The sequence below is a fragment of the Talpa occidentalis genome, unplaced genomic scaffold (genome assembly GCF_014898055.3).
Source record: "Talpa occidentalis isolate TD23 unplaced genomic scaffold, MPIMG_talOcc4v2.1 talOcc4.14, whole genome shotgun sequence".
Taxonomy (NCBI): domain Eukaryota; kingdom Metazoa; phylum Chordata; class Mammalia; order Eulipotyphla; family Talpidae; genus Talpa; species Talpa occidentalis.
The window spans coordinates 19,283,514-19,311,472 of NW_023601433.1; the positions used below are offsets into that span (position 1 = coordinate 19,283,514).

At 45.3% G+C, this 27,959-nt stretch overlaps 1 long non-coding RNA gene across 1 annotated transcript; it reads left to right on the forward strand.

Moving 5' to 3' along the window:
* The first annotated feature begins 333 nt into the window (after positions 1 to 333).
* On the forward strand, positions 334 to 27,959 carry LOC119244390 (uncharacterized). The gene is made up of 5 exons (XR_008551679.1): positions 334 to 741; positions 5,404 to 5,502; positions 25,861 to 25,977; positions 26,857 to 27,192; positions 27,639 to 27,959. It is a non-coding gene; the product is annotated as an uncharacterized LOC119244390 (long non-coding RNA).

Here is a 27,959-nt window from a genome sequence, read left to right on the forward strand (position 1 = left end):
ACCACCCCCCCCCCCTACCCCCCCACCCTCCATCCCCCCCACCCCCACCCCCCACCCCCCAGCCACCAGGCAGCAAGCGCCTTGTACCTGAGCCCGGCTCCCCTGCGAGGCTGTCCTTCCTCAGCCTCGCCCCGCCCCCTGCGTGTTGACATCACGTCCCTGCGCGCTGACGCGGGAGCGGAAGTGGCGGAGATGGGGGCCTAGAGCGCCAGCCCAGGCAGATGGGCCCTTGGGCCAAGGAGGGAGCAGCCCCGGGGGCAGCGCGCAGGCTGGTGGCTGGTGGCGGGGCGGGGAGAGGCAGGGAATAATGGGGGGCGGGACGCCCCATCTCCCTGTGGGGGCAGCGGGTTTCGGGCCTGTGTGGTCGCGGGTGAACAATCCTCGCGTGTTTTCAGTCACGGGGGCGCGACTTGCTGTGGAGTCGCGTGGAAATTCTACGTTAACGGCGTCGTCGGAGACGCGGGGTGTTCGCCTCCGTTTAGTTGGATTTTCTGAGCTTCGGCGCAGCAGGAGGGGCGCGGGCGCCCCGTGAGCACCCGGGGCTCTCCCCTCCCTGCCCTCCCCTGTAGCCCCCGTCCACCTGCAGCCCCTCCGCACGCCTCTCCTGCAGCCGCGCCCCTGTGCCCGCTCCTGCCTCCACAGCTGCCGGGCTCGCCTTGGCACTCGCTTCCCGGGACTCGGGGTGAAGCTCTTGCCTGCGGGAGCCCAGTTTCTTCAGGAGCCACCCGGAGCAAGAGGGAGGTGAGGACAAGTCACTGCCGGTGGCTGATGCAGAGCGGGCCAGTCAGGGGAACTAGAACGGGGCGGGCTGGGGGTGCAGAGCTCTGCTCTGGTCATTTTGGGTCCTGGAGGAACATGGGGGTCAGGTCGTTCCTGAGTGTGACCCCGTGGGTGGCCAGCGCCCCTGACGGAAAGTGCATCCCCCGTGTTTGCTCCCAGTGCCTCCCTGCTGCACTGATCACCCCTGGGGTGGGTTTGCTTGGCTCTCCGCTGTGCTCCACTGATTTGTGTGTTTAATTTCTATGTGCTTAGAATATATTTTGGGGAATTATAAGTTTACATGTTGTAATCTTCTCTGGGGCTGACACCGCCTCTCCACCCCAGGTCCAGCAGGCAGGAGGGCAGAGTCGTGTCCCAGTCTCCTGGGGGCACAAGTTCTGACCCAGAGGGTTGTTGGTGCCTGGGGCTCTGTATTTCTCACAAGGGGTCTGAGATGCTGCCCCTGCTGGTCTTGGGCCCGCATGTGAGGGCTGCAGCGCTGCTTCCCTGTTGTGCAGCTGACGTTGTCATTCAGAGCCTGGCAGAGAGACCTTGGACCCCTGGACACTGCCTCAGGAGGCGACTTTACACTCTCCCTTGACGAGAATCCAGGCTTCCCTGACTCTTGAGTGACCAGGAGCCACACAGCCTGCCACAAGCGGCTACAAGTGTTTGGTTTTCTAAAATGGGTTATTATTAACCGACTCCATGCAGTGAAAGCAGTGGCCCTCTCTGCATCACTAAAGGACACACCCAACAAACCTTTCAGCAGGGTCAGCTGGGTGCTGTCACAAACAGGGAAGGAAATTTTCTAAATGGGGAGCATTTTTGACACTGAAGGGTTCTTTTCTAAGCTCTTGAGATCTTTTCTCTATAGATGGGGCTAAAAATAGCTCTCCTATTTCAGGGATTGAGTAAACCACAATGACTCATGGGAACTGGATATTTTGGAGAAAACCCCCTTTATCTGTCTTTTTTAAAGGTTTTTTAAAGATATTTATTATGCAAGCACTGGGGTACAGTCCAAAGCGTGGGAGGGTGAGTGAATTCACCAGAGCCAGAACGGGAAACAGAACAGGCAGACTGATGAAATACACTGCTGAGGGGAGCAGCGGGCGTGGCATGAGAGGTCTGTTGCACCATGTGGGACCCTCGCCAGCAGCCAGGGATCAAACTGGCACTGCGGAGGCTGCAGGCAGCTTTGCAGCCCAGCGCTCAACTGCTGTCCCACTAGGGGAGGCCCTTTTTTAAAGCTTTTTTAAAAAAAATTGCATAGAAAAACTTGGGTGCAGGCCAGATGTGTGGAAGGGTGAGAGGATTCACCAGAGACAGAGTAGGGAGCAGAACAGGAGGATCTTCTTAGATACACTGCTGAGGGGAGCAGTGGATGAGACAGGAGAGGTCTGCTACACCTAGTGGGTCAACTCCCGGCTGAGGATTGAACTCAGGCCAGTCATGGTGACAGCACTGGGATTTAACCCCTAGCCCACCACCGGGGGGTGGGGTGGGTAGGGGGGAAACGCTGTACTTTACTTTTAAATGTGTTGCCACTTCCTCTGTTATGCTTGCTTGGGAGAGAAGTTGAATTTCTCTAGAAAGGAGAAAGGAATCGGCCTTTATTGAGCATCTGATGGAGATTACCTGACCCTGCACAACATGTTCATTGCTTTAGTTCCATGATCTCCATTAATGACGCTATAGAGATATTATTCCTACATTGTAGTTGTGGACACTGTGGTCCAAAAGGTATCAGTAACTTCTCTGAGATCAAAAAAAATAAGCACAAGGGCCAGATATTTTTGGACCCCCCCAAATTTTTGTAATTTGTTCTGAACCAGAGGTTTTATAATGATGGTAAATTATAACCCTCTTGGAGGCCGGGAGAGGGAAGGAGTTTGAGTCCATCCTCAGAACAGGACTGTGGGTGCTGGACTTCCTCCTCCATAAGGAAGGAGCTTGGGCTAAAACGAAACAGAAGAAAACTTTCAGGTATCGTAGCATGTGAGGATTCTGTCATTAATATTTAACATGAATTACTTAATAGTTTTAGAATGCCCCTCATCCCAAACATGATTGCTAGTTATAAGAGACTGCAGTTAAAAACAGCCATTTCCGTGGGCCTCCCGGTGGTGCAGCGGTTGAGCGCTGGCCTGCAAAGCTGCCAGCAGCCTCCGCTGCGCCAGTTCCATCCCCGGCCTCTGGCGAGTGTCCCCCAGGGTACGCAGATCTCTCCTGCCGCGCCTGCTGCTCCCCTCAGCAGTGTCCTTCATCAGTCTGCCTGTTCTGTTCACCACTCTGGCTCTGGTGAATTCTCTCACCAACCCACACTTCTGACTGTACCTAGTGCTTGTAAAAACAAATAAATCTTAAAAAAAAAATAGCCCTTTCGGGCCTCCACAGTGACATGGCGGTTTGAGCACAATGCTGTGAAGCTGTCTACAGTCTCTGAAGTGTGAGTTCAATTCCCACCCGGCCAGGGAGTTACCCACATGGCACGACAGACCTCTCCTATCTCCCTGCTGCTCCCCCCAGCAGTATTTTCAGTCCATCTGCCTGTTCTCCTCCCCACTCTGTCTCTGGTGAATCATCTCACCCTGCAACGCCTCGGGCTTGCACCCCAGCTCTTGTATAAAAATAAATCAATCTTTAAAAAAAGCATTTTCTCTAACTGTTTGTCTAACACAGCAGGCTTAATTGCTGCACCTACCAGAGAATGTTCCTGGAGATGTATTCTAGATCTGGTGAGGAGGGGATGCCTCTGTAGTGCCAGCAGTATTTTTCAGGATGAAACTCCCCTTTAAGAGCATTTATTTACTTATGTTGTTTTAGGGGCTCCCCTGTCCTTAAAGACCATCTCTTTTTTTCTTCTTTTCTTACATCCTTGTTCATTTTTGTCTAGCTACTGGTTTCTTCCCCAGGGATTGTCCCCATAATGCTCCCACCACCACAGCAGCTGTGACCCATCACCACAATCCCTTGTGCTCTTCCTTCCCCTCTGTTTAGCCCCCTCCCTCCCTCTCCCTGCTGGATGCCTTAGCTCTTGGTCAGCCTGCTAGGGTTGTCTTTTTCTTTACATTTTGTTCAGTTTCTCTGTACTTCCCATCTGATATTTCTTCTCCTGATTTATTGTGCTCAGCATAATCCCTTCCAGCTCCATCCATATCACCAACAGTGGCATGAATTTGTCTGTTTTCTTTGCTGAGTAATATTGACTTGTGTATCTACACCACACCATTTTGATCCATTCATCTCTTTTGTGGCATTTGAGTTGTTTCCATGTCATGGTTATTGAAAATAGTTCTGCAGTAAACAAAGGAGTTCAGTTTTCCTGGGGTGTTTTTGTCCCTTGGGTAGATTCCTAGGAGTGGACTCACTGGATCATGTGTAGAACCATTTTCAGTGTTCTGAGGAAACTCCACACAGACGTCCATAGTGGCTGGACCAGTTTACCTTTCCACCAGCAGAGTAGGATGCTCCCTTTTCTCCACTACTCCTCCAGCATTTGATGTTTCCGGGTTTGTTTTCTTTTAATGTGGAGCATTCTTACTGGAGTGAGGTGTCATCTCTGTGGTTTTGATTTGCATTTCCTTGATACTAGTGATGCTGAACCTTTTATCTGTGCCTGTTGGCCATTTGCATTTCTTCTTTGGAGAAGAGTCCTTTAACTTCTGCCCATTTTTTGGACTGGATTATTTGTTTTTTTGAGTTGTGTAAGCTCTTTGTAGATCTTTGATATCAGTCCCTCATCTGTCATATGGTTTGCAATTTTTTTCTCTCATTCAGCAGGGTGTCTCTTTGTTTTGATCATTGTCTCTTGCTGTTCTGAAGATGTTTATGTTTATGGAGCCCCAACTGTTTACATTTTCCTTTGTTTTCTTTGCTTCTGGAGAAGAATCCTCAAAGACTTTACTGAGGTTTGTGTCATGGAGTGTTTTACTATGTTCCCTTCTGTGTATTCTATGGTTCCAGGTTCCACATGCAAGTCTTTCATCCACTTGAGTTGGCTTGTGTATAGTGTGAGGTAGTGGTCTAGTTCCATTCTTTTTGATGTTGCAATCCAGTTTCCCCAGCACCATTTATGGACTTTAGATATTGTTGGTGCACTTATGGTCCTTTGACATGGATCTGCTCATTTGCAGAGTTTTTTTTTTTTTTCCTTCCTCAGTTCCTCACTGGTGTCTTAGCACCCAAATAACTGATGGTACTTCTGATCTCGTAGGGTGGAGCCTTCCCGGAAGTCAGCCCACGGCTGCACTTCAGCAAAGTGGAGCTCTCTGTTCTGCTGCCACCGTCTTTGTTGTTGACTGTGGACCCTCTTCTGCCCTCAGGATCTGAGCTCTAGGGGGAGACAGAAAATGACAGGGTGCCGTCTGGCAGGACACCGGGATGGCTTTCAACGTGGGGCGAGTTCATTGGAAACACAGGAATTTCACTCTATTCTGTCTTATTTTTCTGGTTTGTGTTTTGGTAAAGGCAATGAACTAGTCAGAGCTAGGATCTTCCCATCAATCACTGTTTCCTTTGCTCATTATGACACGTTCCTACACAATCATGTAGTATTAAATGTATAATAAAATCAGGCTTTTCATTTTGCCTGGTGTTTAAAATATAAATAAATCATATTATGTTCATTTTCTTCTCTAGGCTCTTTCACCCAACAGTACGTGGGCGAGGCGATCCACAGGCTTGGCTGTGGCCAGAGGCTGGTGTTTTCACTGCATAGAGTATTCCACTCAATGTCAAGTAAGTGTCCCTTTCTATGGCACAGGCACGCTGGATCATTCCATTCATATTTTCTATCCAAGCTGGAATAGCACCACCTCATGAACCGTGCACGCCCATTTCTTCAGGGATCACGGTGGCAGTTTATGTATACGGAATCTTGGACTGCTCCTGGGCTTTTCACTGAGGTTGTTTCCCAGCATTTGTTCCTGTAGATAAATGAAGTGCCAGGGACATCTCCACAAGTACAGATTTTTCCTTTTCCAAAGTCCTTTCCCAAACACTGAACAGCTCTTTCTCAATGGCTGATTCTCAGGCCCCAGTGCCACGGAAGGATGGCAGGGACTGCTCTCAGGAGTGAGGGGAGCCCTGCATCCGTGCTTCCCAGCACCGCTTCATCCTCACCCTTAAGGCTTTGGCACCATCTGTCCCCTACTGCCAGTCCCGCCCTTCACCCTGGTTCCCACCTCTCCCTGCTGTGCCTCTGGGCGCTCCCTGCTCATGGTAGGCCTTGGGCACTGTGCGTTTTGGGTCCAGGTCCTCTCCTCCGACAGCTGTGGTGGGCTGGGGCCTGGTGGGTGGCGAGGGTGGATTTCAGCTCCCCGGAGCCCTGTTTTTGTCCACTTTGGCCCCGAGCCCTTGGGCAGGGGCAGCTCAGTGCACCCCCACCCTGCCGGCTCCATCCACACTGCTCCCCGTGTTCTTCGGCCTGTCGGGCCACAGGAAGTTCCCTGAAGATGTGGGGGGTGTCTTCCCTGCACCCCCATCACCGCTCAGGGCCTGGTGGGCCTGGTGGGAATGTCTGGGCCAGGAAAGGGTTAGGCGGGCAGCACTGCCCCCTGGTTGCTGCAGGCAGTGCTCCGGTAGGAGACAAGGGGGCGAAGGGGAAGGCTGAGGGTCTCAGGGCAGCCCCGCTCTAAAGCGGGTAGCTGGACTGTGGTCCTCACCCAACCGCTTCAAGGGGACTCACACTGCAGTCACCCACAGAAGGTTAACAAACATTTATTTACAAGGGAAGGGGAATGAGGAAATGAATGACTCAGGGAGAAAAGGGAGATAAAGTCTTAAATGCGTCCTACCCTTTCTTCCTACCTGGAATCCCAATGACCCTCCGAGACCAAACCTGCCTGGATGAGAGCACGAGCCAAGTCCCCGAGACCCCCTAACAGGGCTGGTTTTATTTACAAACAGGGAAGATGGCCGCTTAAAACCACCCTTTGGCGATAATGGGACTTGTAGTTCCCAGTGACTTGACGGAGTGGGGTTGGCGTCCACAAAGCCCATATGGAGTTTGCTCAGGACATCCTTTCCCCCTATAGGGGAAGGAAGGGCACAGAACAGGTTTTCTATGATCCGAGCAGACCAGGTAAAGGGGAGCCCTGGAGCCCTCAGTGGGTTACTCAGGCTTTTATTGAGCATTTACATGTAGTGCATCTACCAGAGACACGACAGGGAGGGGTGCTGGAGGGGCCAGGAGGCCAAGGCCTCCAAGCCCCCGGCAAGTCTTCACTCTGGCTGGGTTCTCTGGTGTTCTTTCTCCCCTTTTTCTCTTCTGCCTCTCTCCTGCTTCTTCCTCCTGCCTCTGCTTTCCTTGGTGACTATCTCTTTACTCCTCCCATGGCCCACAGAAGTAAACAACACAACAATGTAACAACTGCAGGTACCCTTTAGGCTGGGCAATCCTAATGCTGGGATGGCAGAAAAGCCTGAAAACGGTTTACCCTACAGCCCCCAATAATGGGAGGGGGGAGCCAAGCGAGGACCTGAGCCCGACACTGCTTCCCTCTTCTGCACGGTGCGAGGATGGTGCCCTCAGCCTGCTGGGGTGGCTGCCCAGGAGCCAGTGAAGGTGTCCCCCCTGCAGCTTTAGCACCCCCCGGGAATGGAGGCCCAATCAACACAAGTGGCCCTGGGCACGCAGGACAATTGAGCCAGATCCCAAGGCTGGCGTCCCCTGGGTCCTGCTGCTCTTCAACCCTATTCTGTCATTTCTTTATTTCTCGGTTCTCTCAGAGTCCTCTCCCCATCCACGCTCCCCCAGCAAGTCTCGGGCAATGGCGCACAAACAGGGGCCTGAGGGGAGGACAGGCTCCTGCCCCCACAGTGGGGGATACAAGGGCGAAAAAGCCTCAAAGGTTGATAGGCACAGGCCTGAGGCCCGACTGTGTGGGGAGGACTGGGGGCTCCTGAGGAGCAGATGGGACAAACTGATAGTGAGAAGCCTGAGTCTGTGAAGCTTCTTGGAAGTTTGCTGAGGACCTCCCCTGGTGGTGCGGCACTTGAGCACTGGGCTGCAAAGCTGCCCACAGCCTCTGCAGCGCTGGTTCGATCCCCGGCCACAAGGGAGGGTCTCACATGTTGCACAGACATCTCTTGCTATGCCCGCTGCTCCCCTCAGCAGTGTACTTTGTTGGTCTGCCTGTTCTGCTCTCTGCTCTGGCTCTGGTGAATTCTCTCTGGCTTCTGTTCAGGTAATCTAAAAATCGTGATGCTCTTTTACCCTCAGTGTACTTTGCTGAGCCTTGTCAGAGGAAGAGACCTATTCTTAAATCACTCTGAATTTCATGCATTGACGGACTGATGCTGACCGCATAGCTGCCAAAAGACATCAGCATTCAGGGGCGGCTGTGGTCAGAGCACCGGTTCGGTGCATCACGTAACTCTACTGGGTTTTTCTCCCCTGTGTGGTTGCCATTTCTCCTGAGTGTGGGGAGGGGTCATCTGTACTTTGATGTAGAATTTGCTGTTTGAGCTGCTGTCCAGGGCACCCCAGGACTGACTTCTAACACGAAGGCTTGACCACGATCAACCCTAAAGTGATACACGGGGCCATGTGACTCCCTTGTAATTGCTCTCACTAAACTTACCCTGTTTTCAAAGTCTCAGGATTGTAGGGTGACGACTGGAACCTGTGATTTCTGCCAACAACACTCCACATTTTTGGAGTTTGAATTTTTTTTTCCCCTAAGCCTATGGAGAAAAAACTGCAGTTGTGCAAATTATTCCTCCTGGCATAACTAAGAAAACGGCCTGTGTATGCATGTTGTGGTTGTAGGGCCTTTCCTTATGCCTGTCTTGGCCTCTAAAAGGCTGTCAACATTCTGAACGGAGAAATGTGATAAAACTAGCACAAGTGGTATGTTCCTTAATCCCCTTCCTCCCCGTCAGGTCTGCACCTGGACACCCCACAGCAGCTGACCCCTCACCCCCCCTCACCCCCCCCAGCCTGTGACCTAGGCCTTGGGGCCTGCGGACCCATTTTCTGCCACTGTGTTCTGGCATGTGGGTCCCGCTACAAACTCCTGAGCGGCAGGCACCTGTTTTCTCCTGTCCTCGGGGGCCTCTGGCCTTCAACGTCTTCATCACTCTGAGTGCAGTCCCCCCTTCCTGCCCGTGGTCCCCCGTGTTCATCCCCCCCCCCGGTGTCGTCCCCTTTCCAGCCGGGGTCCTTAGGCCATGCTATTGGCAGGTCTGGGCGCCTCCCCAGTGCGTCTCTCTGCCCAGGCTCCTGCCAGCAGGCCCCCTGTGCTGCCAGGCCAGGCCATCTTTCTCTGGCCCAGAGCTCGGGTGCAGCTGGGGTCGGGCTCCCACTCTGGGGCCAGCGTCCCCAGCACCATGTAACGGGTGCCTCTCCAGCTCGCTGCCCGTGGGCAGCGGTGGCGGTCCCTCCCCTCCAGGCAGGCGATGCCCTGTGCGTCTGCTGACCCATCTGAGTACACGAGGTCAGGCTGCCGGTCAATCTATTGCGCTGACACCGAGGGGCCTTCCAAGTCAGCCGGGAACCCCGGCTGGGTGGCCGGGCAGGGCGGACATCAGGGGCGAGGCGGGGCCTGGAGATGCACAGTGGACGCCTGGGATAAGATGGGAGCCAGGCACTCCAGGTGCGGCCTTGGTAACAGCACCGAGGCCTCAAGCAGAGCCGACGGGGCTGGGTCCGGCGCAGACCCAACCTGTGGACGAGCGCCTGGTCTCCCTCCCTCTTCCCTGCCTCCTCCCTCGCGCCGCGGCGGGGACTGTCCTGCCCTTGAAGGGCCGGGCCTCGCGCCTCAGCAGCCTCCCATGTCCTGCAGTCGGGGTCACCCAGCAGCAAGGCCCGAGGCTTCTGTGCGTTGGGTCTTCCCGAGGCCCGTGGGGATGGGGGGGTGAAGACCCCAGCAGCGGGGAGCCGGGCAGGACACGGGTGGACACGGGGAAGGACAAGGGGACACAGGGTGGGCCGGGCGGCTCCGTCCCATGGAGCCCCCGCGCACTCGGGAGACCCCGCCTGAACAGTGCCGTCCCGGCCCCCCAGGCGGCGGGGGCCTGTCCTGTCCGGCTCCGGCCGCCCGCCGAGGCCACCTGGCAGCTGGACGGGTCGGCTCAGGCTCGGCCGCGCCAGAGGAAGGCGTCCTGGGTCTCGGACCCGGCTCAGTGGAGGGAGACGCGCACCCGCGGGGTTCGGCGCGCCTCAGGGAGCGGCAGGAGGCGACCGGCCCGTGGGCTCGCGCTGGACCAGGCCGAGCAGACAGTCCCCGCGCCCCCGGCAGGAGCCTCGGTCCCGCGGAGCCCTGGCCTCCAGCCACTCAGGCGGCACTAGCGCTGGAGAGACGAGCAGACCCACCCTGGGGTGAATGGGCGCCGTCCCGGCCCCCTGCGCGTGACACGCGACCCTCTCACGGCCTGCCCCTCGGCAGCCGCTTCAGTCAAGGCGGGCCCGGGGGGGCTGGGAGGAGCCACGGCGGCCTGGGGGGCTGGGAGGAGCCATGGCTTTTCGCTGGGCATTTCGGAAGAGTGTGGATAGGGCAGGCGGGGCCTGTGGGCGCGGCTGGAGCTTGTGGGGCGTGGGGGTGCAGGAGGGGCGTGGGGCGGGGCCAGGGCAGGCTGGGCGTGGGGGTGCAGGAGGGGCATGGGGTGCGGCCGGGGCTGGCGGGGCGCGGGCTGTGAGGGCCTGGCTCCTCCTCCAGGCCATAATTTCCCGACGTGTCACCTTCAGGTTTGCTCTCTGGCCCCCTCAGTCTGAGCTGGGGTGCACCGATGAGGCCCCACCTGGGGGCCGAGCTGGGGATCCCTGCTCTATTCAGCCAGACACCTAGAAGCTCTTGGATTCTGGGGGCGAACAGCAGGGACTCCCCTTCCTCGCCCTTCCCGGCGCGCCCTGGCCCTCCTGGCGGCCTGGCCGGTCCTCCCCGGCGACCTAGGGTGGCAGCAGCGCGGGCGGAACCCACAGCTGGGCATGTGCCCCGGGCGACGCCATGGTGCTCCCGCAGGCCTCCAGCATCACGCGCGGTCAGGCGCCCCAGTGCGCCCCGCAGCCCACGGTCCCGCGGTGCAGAGGACAGGGCGGGTCTCCCTGTTGGGGAGGCATTGGCGCCTTGGTGGTGGCCGGTGGGGGGCGGGGCGCCTCTGGGGCCTGGTTTAGGGGAACCGCACTGGAGCTGCTGGGACCGCGCGGGGCTCTGGGCGTGGGGCCACAGCAGCAGCAACACGCCTGCTCAGCAGAATGCGGTGTTTTGGAGCCCTCAGCAGCTGGACCCTTGATACACGATTCGGGGGTGGACTGTGCTGAGAAACAGAAGTGTAACCACGGATTAGGACCACGGGAGGGGCCACGTGGAGGCTGCCACGCGCACGCAACCCCAACCCCCGCTGCGCCCCCGGACCCCCCGCTATAAAAAGGCAGCTGGAAATGTAATGTTAAGGCGATTTCTTTAGGGTGTTCATTCCCCAAGTTCCAGGTTGCAGCTGCCTCATTGAAGCACAGTTTAAAGACTCCGCTTCTGGCTCTGCTTTACTAGCATTCGCTGGTGACAGGTCACTGAACCCCAGGCTGCCGGTGCAACCCTCCTTGTGGACTTGTCCTCTACGGCTCTTATGATAGTGAGGTGTGTGCCATGTACACTCCGTTTGCCAAGGGTTTCATCATACATGGATGATGAATGTGTCAGAGGTTTTCTCAGCCTCAGTTGATAGGACGGCATGGTTTTCACTTTCCTTTTTAACGATTGGATGAGTTTCATTGATTGATTTCCAGATCCTGAGCCCATTCTTGGGTACTGGTTTAAATCCCATTTGGTCACGTTGTGTCATCTTTTCATTGCATTGTTGGATTTGGTTCATTAAGCTTTTATTGAGGATTTCTGCATCTGTGTTTATTAGGTGCACTGTCTCTAATTTTCTTTGTGTTCATGTTTGCTTTTGGTATTAATGTCATGTGGACCTCATAAAATCTATCTGGACATATTCCTTCTTTCTCAATTTTTGGAAGTATTTTAGAAATACAGGAATTAGTTCATCTTTGAACATTTTGTAGAACTCACCGGAGAAGTCATTTGGTCCTGGACTTTTGTTTTCTGGGACAATTTGGTGACTTTTTCAATTTCCTTGCTTGTGATTGATTAGTTTGGGTTTTTCTATTTCTTCCCTATATAGTCATGGATAATTCTCTAATATCTAAAATTCTATCCATCTCATTTAGATTGTTGAATTTATACATTTTTTCAAAGAACGAGTTAATGTTCATATTGGTCTTTTAAACTGTCTTTTTCCTTTCTATTTCATTTATTTCTGCTCTGAATTTTATTATTACTTTCCTTCTACTGACTTTTGAAATTTGTTGCTCTTCTTTTTCAAGTTCCTTGAGATTAGACACAAGTTCTTTAGTTTGGCCTCTTTCTTGTTTCTTGATGTGGGCCTGTATTGCTATAGAATTCCCTCTTGGTACTGCTTTTGAGGTGTCCCACATATTCTGGAAGGTTGTGTCCTCACTATTATTTATCTTAAATTAAGTTTTGCTTTCTTTCTTGATTTTCTCATGAATCCAGTGACTTCTAGTAGTGTATTTTCAGCTCCTTGTATTAGAGACTTTGTTTTCTTTTTGTAGTTGATTTCTAATTCAATATCTTTATGGTCAGAGAAGATACTTGGTATGATTGAATCTCCCAAAATTCATTGACATTTGTTGTGTCACTCAGTATGTGGTCAATCATGAAGAATGATCCTTATACAGGGCCTCCCTGGTGGCACAGGTGGTTGAGTGCCACATGGTGAAGCTGTCTGCAGACTCTGCAGCATGGGTTCAATCCTGGTTGGCTGGTGAGAATCCCACATGGTGCAGCAGACCTCTACTGTCAAGCCTGCTGCTCCCCTCAGTAGTGCATTTTGTCGGTCTGCCTGTTCTGTTCCCCGCTTTTGCTCTGGTGAATTCTCTCACCCTCCCGTAATTCTGACTGTACCCAGTGCTTGTATAAAAAAAATAAAAAGAATGATCCTTGTACACTTGAGACAAATGTGTATATTGGCTTTTGTCTTTGTGTGTGTGTGGGGGGGTGCAGTTCCCTATGTATGTCTATTAATCCCATGTGGCCTATTCCTTTGTTTAGGATAATTGTGTCCTTATATATTTTGTGTCTGATTGTTTTGTCCATTGGTGAGTGTGGGATATTAGAGTCTGCAACGTCATATGTATTTTCTCCAGTGTCTGTTTTCTGATTAGAAATTAGTTGTCTAATGTATTTTGGTGCTCTTCTGTTGAGTATATATTGATGAATGTTATATCTTCCTGTTGTATTGTTTCTTTAGTCATTATTGTCCATTTCTGCCTCTTGCTACCTTTTAAAGTTGGAAGCCTATTTGATTTCATATCTCTGTCCTAGCTTTACTTAGGGTGTCATTTGCTTGTAGAATATTTTCTTTCCCTTGTCTTTCAGTTTATGTTTATCATTGGGATTTGGGTGTGGTAGCAGCAGAAGGTTGGATTCTGTTTCCAGTTCCAACTTCATACTGTATAGCTTTTATTTTGCCAGTTCAGCGCATTGACATTTGATATAGCCGTCATACTTATTTTTTTGTTTGTTTTGTTTTAATTCTATTTAATTGCTGTTTCAGTTTTTGTTCCTCTCTTTCATTTATTTATTTTTATTTTTTAAGATTTATTTATTCATGCATACAAGAACTGGGGTACAGGCCAGATGTGCGGGAGGGTGAGAGGATTCACCAGAGACAGAGTGGGGAACAGAACAGGCAGATCTACTGAAATACACTGCTGAGGGGAGAGCAGGCAAGACAGGAGAGGTCTGCCGCACCATGTGGGTCTCCCTGGCTGGACGGGATTGAAGCCACACTGCAGAGGCTGTGGACTTCTTCACAGCGCTGTACTCAACCGTCTGTGCCACAGGGGAGGCCCCATCTCTTTCATTTAAATACAAAAATTCCTTTTAATACTTCTTGGAGAAGGGGAGGTAAAGACTGCAAACTCCTTGAGATTGTGTTTGTCTGAGAAGGTCTTTATTTCTCTCTCTATCTTTGCAGGAGGGAGTTTTCTTCTTGGCAAATTTTTTCTGGGTGTATTTTGAATATGTCACTCCATTCTCTTGTTGCCTACAGTGTTTTTCTGGAGAGTCTGGTATTAGTCTACTCAGGGTTCCTTTATATCTGTTTCTTTTCCCTTGTCAGCTTAACTATTTTTTTCTTTATCTTGAACTCTGGTAAGTTATACTACTCTGTCTGGCTATAGGTTTCCTTTCCTCTAGTAGCTTGATTTTCTTTCATATTCCTGTATTTGCATGTTCAATTCACTCTTCAAGTTGGGGAAGTGTTATATTATTTCTTTAAATAGTTTTTCATTTCTCTGTTCTCTCTCTCCTGGTATGCCTATCATTTTGATGTTTCTATTCTTTGAATTCTCATTTTTTTTCTCTTTTAGTTCTCTTTATCTATTTTGTTCTTTCCCCATTTGCATCTTTGAACTCACTGATTCATTCTTCCATTTGGTTTGTCATTTTTCCTTGGTTTCTCCAGAATTTTTTATCTCCCCCATTGCTCTCTCTACTTTTTGCATTTCTGTTATTTTCTTTTTAGAGTTTTAATTTTGATCTTCTGTTCATTGTGTTTCTCATGCCATTAATTTGCATTTCTAGATTTTCTTAAATATCTAAACTGTTTTTCTGAGTTTCCATTTTATTGTTCCAATTATTTAATTTTCTTATTGTACTTTTAAATTCTGTGTCTGATAGGAAGAAAAACTCTTCCATCTCCTGTGACTTGGCTCTGGATATTAGTTTTCTTTCTGTGGTGCCATTTTCCCCTGAAGACTTGCATGGCCATTTGTATTTTCCTTTCTTCCCATTATATGCTTTTGATTTGCTCTGCTGTAGTGGAACATTTGCTGTGTGAAGGTCTTCGTCTCCCACTGCTATGGCATTTACTGTTTGGTGAGCATGGCAGCTGAGTCCTTGTGGGGTTTAGTTTGATGCCGGGAATTTGCTTTGAGTCTCATTGGGGCCAGGAACTGGGCATGATAGCATATGGGGCTGGGAGGCATGGGGCCTCCCCTAGGGTCAGTTGTATTCCCCAGTCCAAAGATGGAATAAAGATACTGAAAAGGTACAATATTCAGCACTAAAATGTACAGTATTCAACAATAACAGAATTACAACAACAATATTACAGACAAAAAGAAAGTATGACCCAAAGCCATGAAAAAAAGAAATGAAGAGAAATTTTCTGTGAGGAAGTGCAGACATTGTTCTTACTAGACACATACTTTAAATTAGCTATTTTAAATATTTCAAAGTCCTAAAAAATCATATCTAGAGTAAAGGGAAAGTGTGAAAGTTATATCTTACCAGAGAATATAAAGAAAGAAACATGAATTATACAATGGAAATTTTGGAGTTGAATACAATAACAGACTTGTATAAAAATACAAAAGGGAGGGTCCTCCCTGGTGTCACAAGGGGTTAAGATGCAACCTATCACGCTATCCACAGCCTCTGCTGCAGGAGTTCGATCCCTGGCCAGGTGGCTACCCACATGGTGCAGCCGACCTCTCCTGTCTCGCCCGCTGCTCCCCTCCGCAGTGTATTTCTGTCAACCTGACAGTTCTTCTCCCTACTCTGTCTCTGGTGAATCCTCTCACACTCCCACACATCTGGCCTGTACCCCGGATCTTGTGTAAATAAATAAATAAATCTTCAAAAAATTACTGAAGGGAGTCTTTTAGGTTCAAATGAAAGAACACTAGCCAATACCTTCTGTCCACATGAACTGATGGTGGGAATATGATGGTGACTACATATGAGAGGAGAAAGCCTACACTGTACAAAAATGAACAGTGATGTAATCTATATATTATTATATTATTGTGTATGTAAAATAGAAATTAATTACAAAAAGAAATAAAGACCTCCAGAAAGGGATACACATAGCAGACTTAAAGGTATTATTAATGCTTATTTTCGCATTTTAAAATCAGATGATACTGACTTATGTGAACAGGTGCAAAACTGTATAAAGTTGCTTTTTGTGAGACTCTATGAAAGGGTAGAGGGGAACTATATTAGAATGAGGTTTTTGTGTACTATTGAAATTAAGTTGGTAGCAACTTCAATTACTACCAATTATATATTTATAATTACTAATTATAAATTAAGATTAATTTTAATCCCCAAATCAGTCAATAAAAATATCCAAAATATGTAATTAAAAACAAAATAATTAAAATGGTACACTGGATGGCTAATATAACATAAAAGCATGCAATAATGGACAAATGAAGAAAGAAAAAAATACATGACATATAAGAAATATTTAAACGCCAGATGCCAATTCTACTTTATCAGTAATATTATTGAATAAAAATGGGTTAAATGCACCAATGAAAAGAGACAAACATTTAAAATGGGTAAAACATGATGAACTACATACTGTCTACAAGGCCCACACTTTAGTTGCAAACACACAAATAGGTTTCAAGTAAAAGTCAACAGTCACATCATCTAAACAATAAATGAAAGAGCCCGAGTGGATAAGTTAACACTATCAAAATATATTAAAGACAAAAAATCTTACTAAGACAACAAAGAACATTTTAGAAAAAAAAAAGAATCAATGTATCAAAGATACAAAATGATTAAAAGCATAATATATCATATACCTAACAACAGTGCCTCAAAGAACATGAAACAAAAACTGACAGAATTTGACAGAAGTTAATAATTTAACGACAACCGTTGACAACTTCAATAATATAGTAATTAATTTCTATAATGAATAGATAAAATAGAAAAATTGTGAGCAAGGAAATATAAGATTTTACAGCACTGTATGCCAACTAGACACAAAAGATAGCCTAAGACCACCCCACCAAACAAGAATAGAATATGCATTCTTTTCCAGTTCACATACAGCATTCTCTAGACTAGATCAAATGATAGGCAATATAACAAAGGTCCATAAAAGTAAAAGAACCACATTGGAATAAAAGTAGAAAACAATAAATGGAGAAGATTTGGTATTTGTGATTTAGTTTGTATAATTTATGTTATTTGTAAATTTGATCTACCATTTATGTAAATAAATGTAAATACACAACTATAAAATTTCAGGAATTCAACTTTATACCTAGACATATGCACATTTGCACACGAACAGCCCCAGCCCCAGTGCCACAACCACATCAGTTCATGCCATCTACCCTTCTCCCCTCCCCTGCCCTTTCCCCTCTGGTAACCACCATAGTTTTCATAGTCTATTTCTGTGTCTTATGCCCATTTATTTTCTTGGTTTCTTTGTATTCCACAAATGAGCGAAACTATTCAGTAATTGTCTTTTTTTACTTATTTCCCTTAGCATAGTCACCTCAAGTTCCATTAACATGTCTCAAAAGGCAATGATTCATCTTTTATAATAGCTGATTAGTTTTCAACTGTGCATATAAACCATAGTTTCTTTTTTTTTTAAATAATAAATTTTATTTTTATATTCCCCATACAATTGCAGCCCCCCATTCTGACCCCAATCCCTCCCCTCCCGCCCCCGCCCCCCAAAAAGTGACTCTGGTTCATAGTTTTTTGTTGATTTTGATTTTCACTTTCTTATAGTTATTCATTTTCCTGGTCCCTTATTTAAGTTTTCTAGATTCCTGCTATGAGTGAGACCATCCGGTATTTTTCTTTTTCTTTTTGGCTTATTTCGCTGAGCATGATCCCTTCCAGCGCCATCCATGTTGCTGCAAATTGCATGTGTTTATCTTTTTTGAATGCTGAGTAATATTCCATGGTATATATGTACCACATCTTCTTGATCCAGTCATCTATTTTTGGGCATTTGGGTTGTTTCCAAAGCTTAGCTATTGTAAACAGTGCTGCTATAAACATAGGGGTGCAGGTGTTCTTTGGAATTGATGTTTCTGTGTCCTTTGGGTAAATACCTAGGAGTGGAATTGCTGGATCATATGGAAGCTCTATGTTTAGTAGGCCCAGAAATCTCCACACAGCTCTCCATAGTGGTTGGACCAGTTTGCACTCCCACCAACAGTGCAGGAGAGTTCCTTTTTCTCCACACCCTCGCCAACATTTGTTGTTGCTAGTTTTTTTAATATGTGCCATTCTCACTGGTGTAAGATGGTATCTCATGGTAGTTTTGATTTGCATTTCCCTGATGACAAGTGATGTTGAACATTTTTTCATATGCCTGTTGGCCATTTGCATTTCCTCTTCAGAGAAGTTTCTTTTTAGCTCTTCTGCCCATTTTTTGACTGGATTATTTTCTTTGTTGTTGTTGAGTCTCATCAGCTCTTTGCAGATTTTTGTGATCAGTCCTTTATCATTAGTGTTGGGTGCAAAAACATTCTCCCAGTTGGTGGGGTTTCTCTTTGTTTTTGTTATTGTCTCTTTTGCTGTGCAGAAGCTCTTTAATTTGATGTAGTCCCAGCTGTTTATCTTTGCCTTCACTATCACTGCTTTGGGTGATGTGTCTGTAAAGATGTCTTTGATGTGCAAATCACGTAGTGTTTCGCCTATATTTCCTTCTATATATTTTATGGTTTCAGGTCTTATGTCTAGTTCTTTAATTTTGAGTTGATTTTTGTGTATGGTGTGAGGTAGTGGTCAAGCTTCATTCTTTTGCATGTAGCGACCCAGTTTTCCCAGCACCATTTATTGAACAAACTTTCTTTGCTCCAATGCATAGTCTTTGCTCCTTTGTCAAAGATTAGTTGACCATAAATCTGTGGGTTTATTTCTGGATTTTCTATTCGATTCCATTGGTCTGTATGTCTGTTCTTGTTCCAATACCATGCAGTTTTGATGATTATGGCTTTGTAGTATAGTTTGAAGTCTGGGAGTGTGATGCCTCCATTCCCTTCTTTTTTTTTCAGGAGAGCTTTGGCTATTCGGGGTTTTTTGTGATTCCATATGAATTTCATCAATAATTGTTCTGTTTCTTTGATGAATGACATTGAAATTTTGATTGGAATAGCATTGAATCTGTATATTGCTTTTGGAAGGATGGCCATTTTAATAATGTTTATTCTTCCAATCCATGAGCAGGGCATGTCTTTCCATTTCTTTGTGTCTTCTTCTATTTCTTTTAACAGTGTTTTATAGTTTTCTTTGTATAGGTCCTTTACCTCTTTTGTTAGATTTATTCCCAAATATTTGATTTTTTTTTGTTTCAATAAAAAAAGGGATGTTTTTTTTGATTTCTTCTTCTTCAGATTTATTGTTTGTGTATAGGAAGGCTACTGACTTTTGCGTGTTGATTTTGTATCCTGCCACTTTACTGAACTGATTGATGAGTTGAATTAGTTTTTCTGTGGAGTTTTTGGGGTTCTCTGTGTATATTATCATATCATCTGCAAATAGTGATAGTTTGACTTCTTCTTTTCCTATTTGGATTCCTTGGATGTCTTTCTCTTGTCTTATTGCTCTGGCTAGGACTTCCAGTATTATATTGAAAAGCAGTGGTGAGAGTGGACATCCTTGTCTTGTTCCAGATCTTAATGGAATTGCTTTCAGCTTTTCACCATTGAGAATGATACTGGCTGTTGGCTTGTCATAGATGGCCTTTATGATGTTGAGGTATGTTCCTTGTATCCCAAGAATTTCAAGGGCTTTTATCATGAATGGGTGTTGCACTTTGTCAAAAGCTTTCTCAGCATCTATTGATATTATCATATGGTTTTTATATTTCTTTTTGTTGATGTGTTGGATAACGTTGATTGATTTTCGCATGTTAAACCATCCTTGTGTCCCTGGAATGAATCCTACTTGGTCGTGGTGAATTATCTTATGGATACATTGTTGGATTCTGATAGCTAAAATTTTATTGAGGATTTTTGCATCAGTGTTCATTAGGGAGATTGGCCTGTAGTTTTCCTTTTTTGTGTTGTCCTTGTTCGGTTTTGGTATTAGTGTAATGTTGGCTTCATAGAACGTGTTTGGTATTGTCCCTTCCTTCTCAATTTTTTGGAAGAGTTTGTGAAGGATAGGCACTAATTTGTCTCTGAATGTTTGGTAGAATTCATTTGTAAATCCATCAGGTCCTGGGCTTTTGTTTTTGGGGAGGTTTTTGATTACCATTTCAATTTCGCTGCTTGTAATTGGTCTGTTTAGGTGTTCTATTTCTTCTTTATCTAGCTTTGGGTGATTGTAGAGTTGTAGAAATTTGTCCATCTCCTCTAGATTGTTAAACTTGTTTCCATATAACTGTTCATAGTAGTTACTGATTATTCTTTTGATTTCTGCTGTGTCCGTTGTGATTTCTCCTCTTTCACTGATGATCCTGTTTATTTGTGCTTTCTCCCTTTTTTCCTTTGTGAGCCTATTTTATTGATTTTTTCAAAGAACCAGCTCTTGGTTTCATTGATCTTTTGGATTGTTTTTTTTTTTTATTATTTTCAATTTCATTATTTCTGCTTTGGTTTTTATTATTTCTTTTCTTCTACTGGTTTTGGGTTTTTTTTGTTGTTCTTTTTCTAGATCTTTGAGCTTCGAGATTAGGTTGTTTCTTTGAGTTCTTTCTTGTTTCTTGATGTGAGCCTCTATTGCTATATATTTTCCTCTTATTACTGCTTTTGCTGCATCCCATACATTTAGGATATTGGTGTCCTCCTTGTCGTTCAATTCAAAGAATTTTTTAATTTCTTCTTTGATCTCCTCATTAGTCCAGTGGTCTTCCAGTAGTGTGGTTTTTAATCTCCATGAGGTAGGAAAGTTCCTTGCCTTCTTTTTATGGTTTATTTCTAGTTTGATGCCTTCATTAAACCATAGTTTCTTTATCTAGTTATCTGTCAATGGATATTCAGGTTGAGTCCATGATTTGGTTATTGTGAGTAATGCCGCCATGAACATAGAAGTGCATAAATATTTTCATATTAGTGTTTATATATTCTCTGGAAAAATTCATAGAAGTGGTATTTCTGGATCTTATGGTATTTATTTTTATTTTTAAGGAACCTTAAGACATGCATTTTTCATAGAGGATGTAATAATTCACATGCCCAGGAGGATTGAGGGAGTGTTCCTCTTTCTCTACAACCTTGCTGACTCTTTGTTCCAGTCTTTTGAATAGAATTCATTTTCACAGGTGTGAAGTGATACCACACTGTGGTTCAGATTTTCATTTCCCTAAAGAGTAATGAGCATTTTTTTCATATGGCATGGACCACATGTGTTCTTTGGAGAAACCATTTTTTGCTCTTTTATCCATTTTTAACTGTTGTTTAAAGTTGTTCAGTTGGATGAAATCTTTATATATTTTGGGAATTAACTTGTTTTTGGATATGTGCTGTGCAAATATTTTCTATCAGTCACTAGTTGTTCTGTGAATATTTCTTTATCTGTGCAAAGGTTTTTCAGTTTGTATCTTTAAAGATGTATTTATTTATGCATACAAGAACTGGGGTACAGGCCAGAGGTGTGGGAGGTGACAGGATTCACCAGAGACAGAGCGGGGAACAGACAGGCAGACTGACGTAACACATTGTTGAGGGGAGCAGTGCGTGCAGCAGGAGAGGTCTGCTGTGCCATGTGGGTAGCTCCCTGGCTGGCAGGAATCAAACTCCTGCTGCAGAGGCTACGGCCAGCTTCATAGTGCTGTGCTTAACCCCTTGCGCCAGAATTAATCCACTTGTTTATTTTTGTTTTTGTTTCTGTGCCATTAGAGTGAGTCCCTGAATGCATCTCTGAGGTTGAGATCCGTGAGCACATTGCCTCTTTTCTTTTATGTATTTTATGCCTTAAGGTCATGCTCATCACTTGGGAAACTGCCAGGGTTTTGGAAGATCTGTGCTACAAATGGTATACAGAACAAATATATGCTAACTTATGCTATGGAATGTTATCTAGCAAGGAAAAGGAATGAAGTACTGATCCATACATTGTACAGCATGCATGAACCTTGAAAATAGAATAAGTGAAAGCAGCCTGTCACAAATAATACCTATTGTGTGACTGCATTTACATGAATTGTCTGTAGTAGACAAATAACTCCACAGATACAGAAAACAGATGGGCGATTTTTCATGTACTAGAGAGGGAGGGACACAGGGAGGATTTGTTATTGGGTTAAGTTTCATTACCTCAGAAGTTCATGAATATGCCCTAACATTAAGTTGTGGTGACAGTTCTACAAATATGAGTTCCTAAAACCCACTGAATTGTACACTTTAAAAAGGGGAATTTTTGGTCTATGAATATAGTTGATATTTAAATTAGATGAAGAGGGCCTCCCTGGTGGCATAGGCAGTTGAGTGCTGCATTGTGAATCTGTCCGCAGCCTCTGCAGTGGGGGTTCCATCCTGGCTGGCCGGCAAGGGTCCCACATGACTCAGCAGACCTCTCCTGTCTCCCCACTGCTCCCCTCAGCAGTGTATTTTGTCAGTCTTCCTGTTCTGTTCCCCGCTCTGTCTCTGGTGAATCCTCTCAGCCTCCTGTGCATCTCGCCTGTATCCCAGCTCTTGTATAAATGAAAAAAAAATCTTAAAAAAATGGAAAATAAAATAAATGAAGAGATTGCTTACTTGGGCATTTAAATTCAATTTTAAAACCCCTGTAAGGGGGCCTCCCTGGTGGCACAAGGGGTTAGATGCAACCTATGAAGCTGTCTGCAGCCACTGCAGCTCAGGTTCAATCCCTTCCAGGGAGATACCCACATGTCGTGGCAGACCTCTCCTGTCTCAGTCTAAGCTGTTCCCCTCAGTGGTGTATTTCAGTCAATCCACCTGTTCTGTTTCTCACTCTGTCTCTGATGGATCCTCTCACTGCCCACAACCCCTGCATCGCTGGCCTGTACCCCAGCTCTTGTACGCCTAAATAAAAAAATCTTTAAAAAAAAAAACTCTGTAAGACCACAGACGATACTGACTTGTGGTCAGATCCTGTCCTGGTAGACAATTTCTATCCTCTGGGTGACATTTATGCTTGCTGTCTGCATCTCAGGGGCAGATTACTCTTTGCCCTCCCTGGACTCTAATATGTACAAGGCAAGGCCATGTCTTCCAGGTTTTGTCTCCTGTACTGAGCACCTGCTGTGCTGGGCTTGCAGAAGGAATCATACATGTTTGTTAAGTGCATTACGTCCCATTCACTCATCTCATCTATACTGATCAGTATCAATCTAACACATGTATCATTAAGAGAGAAAAACTGACCCCAGAGTACAAGGCAGAGATGATCTGAAATCCAAATTGCTTTGGGGAACCTCATATAAAAGCATCAGGAGTGAGTGACAGATGAAATTACAGGGACCCTTGATTCCTGGATTTGCACTACCCCACTCAAGTCTGTACTACTTGTATGAGCCCTTTACAGAAATAATGGGCACTTTTTCAGTTGTTCTAAATGTACATATAAAGGCTATTTCTCTGCCCTATGCACCAGAGCGTTATTACTTGTGTTCCTTGGCATCAAATGCTGCATGTCTGTCCTCTCTGAAAACAATTTTAACATCAGTAGGAAAGCCTTTAACTCTCTGGCTCTGGGTTTTATTTTCCTAACAATTAAGCTGTCATTTCATACTGTCCACAGTCTTCCACTTCTTTCATTTTTGGACCATATCAAGTGGGGATAAATTATAAATTTGACTCACTCAAGATACTAACTGAAATCATTATTCTATTTTATCAGTGTCCAGAATGTAAACAAACAGGGCAGATTTGTTCTTCAATAAAATCAGTGTTATGCAATGGAAGGCTGTGATTGCTTAATATAATAAAACTACAAGCAGGGTGACCATGTGGTGTCAGTCACAGAACATAATGCAGACACAAAAAGGTGAGAGTCTCACGGGTGTGTCTAGACTTAGAGAGCACAGATGTTTTGGTGGAGGGACATTCATTATCTACTGAGCGTTTGGTGTCCTGAATCCATCTGGAGCAGGCTCTCCTTGGAAGCATGAAGTTGTCTATCAAAGTCTTGTTCTGGATGTTTCACCTGCAGCCCAGCTTCCCCTTCCTCACCCCCATTCTAATTCAGCCCCCATTTCTGTGTCCCACTTTGCCCAAGGCAGTCCTGGGAAATGATTCAATTCCTTCAGGAAACCCATCATGTTGTAGAAGAGATGAGGTCTATTACCATGAATCTGTAGGTGACAGTGGGTGCCAGCACTTGATGTTAATGGAATTTTGAGCGCACAGCTGGAAAAGGAAGTGTGCTAATTAGCCCTGACTTAATGGATGCTGGACTGGGTGGGGTTATATAATCACCATCTCTGGTGCAGTCCTCATTTAAAGCTGAATGCATTTAAAGCACTTAGGGCCCCTCACACATCCCAAAAGAGCCGTGCCAGGGCCTGTAGATTTGAGACAACATTGCTCTTCAGGCCATAGTTCTGCCCCTCAAAGATTGCAAGCACACTACCACCCAAGGCTTGCCCCTGCTGGTCCCCCTGCTTGTCCTTCCTTGCTTTCAGAGAGGCTTTCCCTGAAGTCTTGATTTAAGACAATATGGCCTTTCTTCTTCCTTGCTTATTTCTTCTCCATAGTGTTAATCGTCAAGCTATCCACCACACTGCCAGCTTAGTGATGTTGCTGATGTGTCATCTTTTTAATTTTTATTATAGAAGCACCATTGGTTTACATTTTTGTTAGTGTTTTGGGAGTATAGAATTTCCCCCTCAGGTGCAAAAACCTATACTTGTCTGTTTAGCAGAGATGAGTGGACTTCCTCCCCAAAATGGAGTTTTTTAAAGTAATAGAGGAATCAAACGAAAGAGTTCTCAGTGGCCATATGGAAGAGATAATGTGGTATATATACACATACACACAATGGAATACTACTCTGCAAACAAAAAATGATAAATTCACACCATTGATGGCAACATGAATGGAACTGGAATCTATTATGCCAAGCAAAATAAGCCAGAAGAGGAAAGATAAATACTGGATGATGTTACTTTTCTGTGGAATATCAAGAAACCAAACAAAGTTTGTCAAAGACAAACTTTAGAGTCTATAAATCCTTGATGATGTGTCTTCTTGCCTAGGACACCAGCACCTTGAGGGCAGGGGACAGCAGAGTTCTTGTACATGTAGTAGGCTGGGTTAACAGTTTAACCAATCAACTCAATGCCTTCCAGGGATGGATCATATTGCACAGGTTATGTTGGACATATAGGAATGTTCTGACAGGCCTATGACTCCAACCCCAATTTAAAAACCAATAGCAAGTCCAGATTTGATTTTACAAAGTCGAGTCAGTCAGAGTTACCTGTGAGGGGGAAGATGTAAGGACCAAAGCTTATTGGAATCTCTTATTTTGACAAGTGCCCTCATAGACACGCTCGTCACTCAGGTCATTAGCTCATGTTCCTTCGTCTAGCAACTTATAAACATGATAGGACTGTGGACTTTCTCGACATTGTCTTTGCTTCTCACCAGAGGAACTCTTCAAAGCAAACAAAGTTATTGTCTTGCTGACATTATTGCCCAGGCAGCCTTGCCAGTGTGGAAAGGACATTTCCAGCAGAGCAAACTGTAGAATTCTTTCCTTCTTTTTGAGTCTACAGCACCTTTTCCAAAAACTCTTTCTGTAAGCATGTGTCATACATACAGTGTAATACAGTTACATTCTATTGTAATTGTCTTTCACATTCTGGTGTACCCGAACTTGCAAAAGGATTCTTTAAAATGTAGGTAGACCAAAGGTCATTCTTAGTGCTGTGAGTTCTATGGGTTTTGACAAATGCATGTTGGTAAATGCAGCTATCTTAGTATTTTCCTAATAAGTTACTTGTGTTTTTAACATCATTTTTGCAGAGCATAAACTTTTAATAAAGTGCAAAGGTCTGTTTATTATTTCATAGGTCATGCTTCTAGTGTTTTACCTAAAAAGTTATTAGCAAATCCAAAGTCACATCTATTTGTATTATTATGTCATATTCGAGAAGTTTTATAGTATTGCATTTTACTTTCATGTTTATGATTCAATTTGCATTTGTTCATTTTAAAATAAGGTTTAGGTCTGTATCTAGGTCCATTTTATGAGTGTTGTTGGATTTCTGTGTATAGGTCTCCTGCAAATTTTGTTAGATTTATGCTTAGATATTTATTTTTTTTTTTTTTTCATTTTTATTATTTATTTTTAAAGACTTATTTATTTATTTACTTATTATTTATACAAGCACTGGCTACATTCAGAAGCATGGGAGGATGAGAGAATTCACCAGAGACAGAGCAGGGAACAGAACAGGCAGACTGACGAAGTACGCTGCTGAGGGGAGCTGCGGTCGGAAGGAGAGGTCCGTGTGCTATGTGGGAACTTTGTTGGTGGCCGGCATGGAACCAGTGCTGCAGAGAATGCGGGCAGCTTCACAGCCCAGCGCTCAACCACTGCACCACCAGGGGAGGCCTTGCTTAGGTATTTCATTTGGGGTAGAATAATTATAACAGATAATGTTTCTTTAATTTTAAATCCCAGTTGTTTGTGTTGCTTATGGGGAAACTAATAAACTTTTGTATATTGACCACATACCCTGCAACCTTCCTATAATTGCTAACTATTTCTGAGATTTTTTTTAAGATTTCTAGTGGTTTTCTACCTGGAATACAAAATTGATTGTTTCATATCAATATGTATTCCCTTTATAGCTTTTCTTTTCTTTTACTTATCATATTAGTTAGGACAGCCCCACAGTTCTGAATTGGTATAGTGGCAGAGGACAAAATGGCCTTTTTCTCCATCTGAAGAGGAAATCTATTTGGTGGCTCATCTTTAAGTGTAATGTTAGTTACATGTTTTCTTTTATACATTTAATTAGTTTAAGGAAAAGCCCCTTAAATTCTGGGTTTTTGAATTTACTTTTTTTTTTAATTTTGAATATGTGTTGAAATATATTGAGTGTTTTTATGTCTGTTGATACAGTAATATATATTTTCTTATTCACTCTTAATGTAAACTGTTATATTACTTGATATGTAAGTGTTGAACTGGTCTTGTATTACAGGAATGAACCACACTTAGCCATGATGTATATAATTTTTCAATAATTTCAATACAAGTCACTGGATGTGATTTTTTTTAACATCTGTAGTTTTTCAGTTTTATTATCTTTTTATTATATTTAGTTGTTTTGGTTTACAAAGTAATTATGGTCTCAAAAATGAATTGTGTTACGCAGGAGGCGCAATACGGAGGCAGAGTGAAGACACTGGGCTCAGCGCCGCCATAAACTCACAACAATGTGCAGGACAACATCGATGCCCCTGAAAGAGAAATGGGTGACCAGGGCACACACCAGGAGCAGGGACCAATGGCAAGAAACCGGGAAAACGTTAACTGACCTGCATCTACAGTTATACTGGAGCAGAATTAAACCCCCTACAGATGTGGACTCGGGGACACAAGCCACATTGGGGACTTTGGAGATTCAGCACTTCCCTCAGCGCTGGGCTCAACCCGCTGGGCCCTCCGGGAGGCCCTATTTTTGAAGACAACATACCAGTTCTCTACAGCTGTGAGTGTTTTTCTGATGGTAGAAGGTACATAAATACTTCATACCTATAGATGCACACACAAGCCACACTCATGTAGACTCATATGCACAAACTTGCACACAGTGCAAGACATGCATATACACCTAAAGAAAATAGTGCAAATACCTAATTCCATACTCACAGCTAGCTCTGCTTCACACTCCTGTCTCACTGTCTTATCACCACTTGACCCCTCTCACTTTTCTAAAATTTTCTAAATGCTTTCCAAAATTTTCTAAATTTTCTAAACTTTTCACTGCTTATTACAAGAATGTTAAAGGATTTTTAGGTCTCTGATGTCCGATGTGTTGGAAGTGTAGGTGCCGTCATAAATGGGGAGCAAACATGGTCAGTTTCAAACACCAATTTAATGTGTCCTGGGATAGACATTTTAACTAAATAATCCATTTCAGACTGTCTCCTCCAGGCGTAGAAAGAGCGTCCAGATGCCTCCACACCCCAGGGCTCGCAGGAAGAACAGGTCACCTGGAGGTGCCCCTGCAGTGGGAACCAGTGTGTCCACGGCGGCCGCCTCCTCGTGCCCTCTGGGACCTGCGTGGGAAGAGCAGAGCCAGTGAAGCCCAAGCACGGAGGAGGCTCTTTCCTTAGTGACACCCCCGGGAAGTGCTGCATGGACTCAGATGCGACAAAGTACAGATGGAAACCAGGAGGCCCTATCGAGGCACCACTCACTGGCGGGTAAGCAATTCTCAAAGTTGGAATCTCCGTTGTGAAAAGGGGCTCAGTA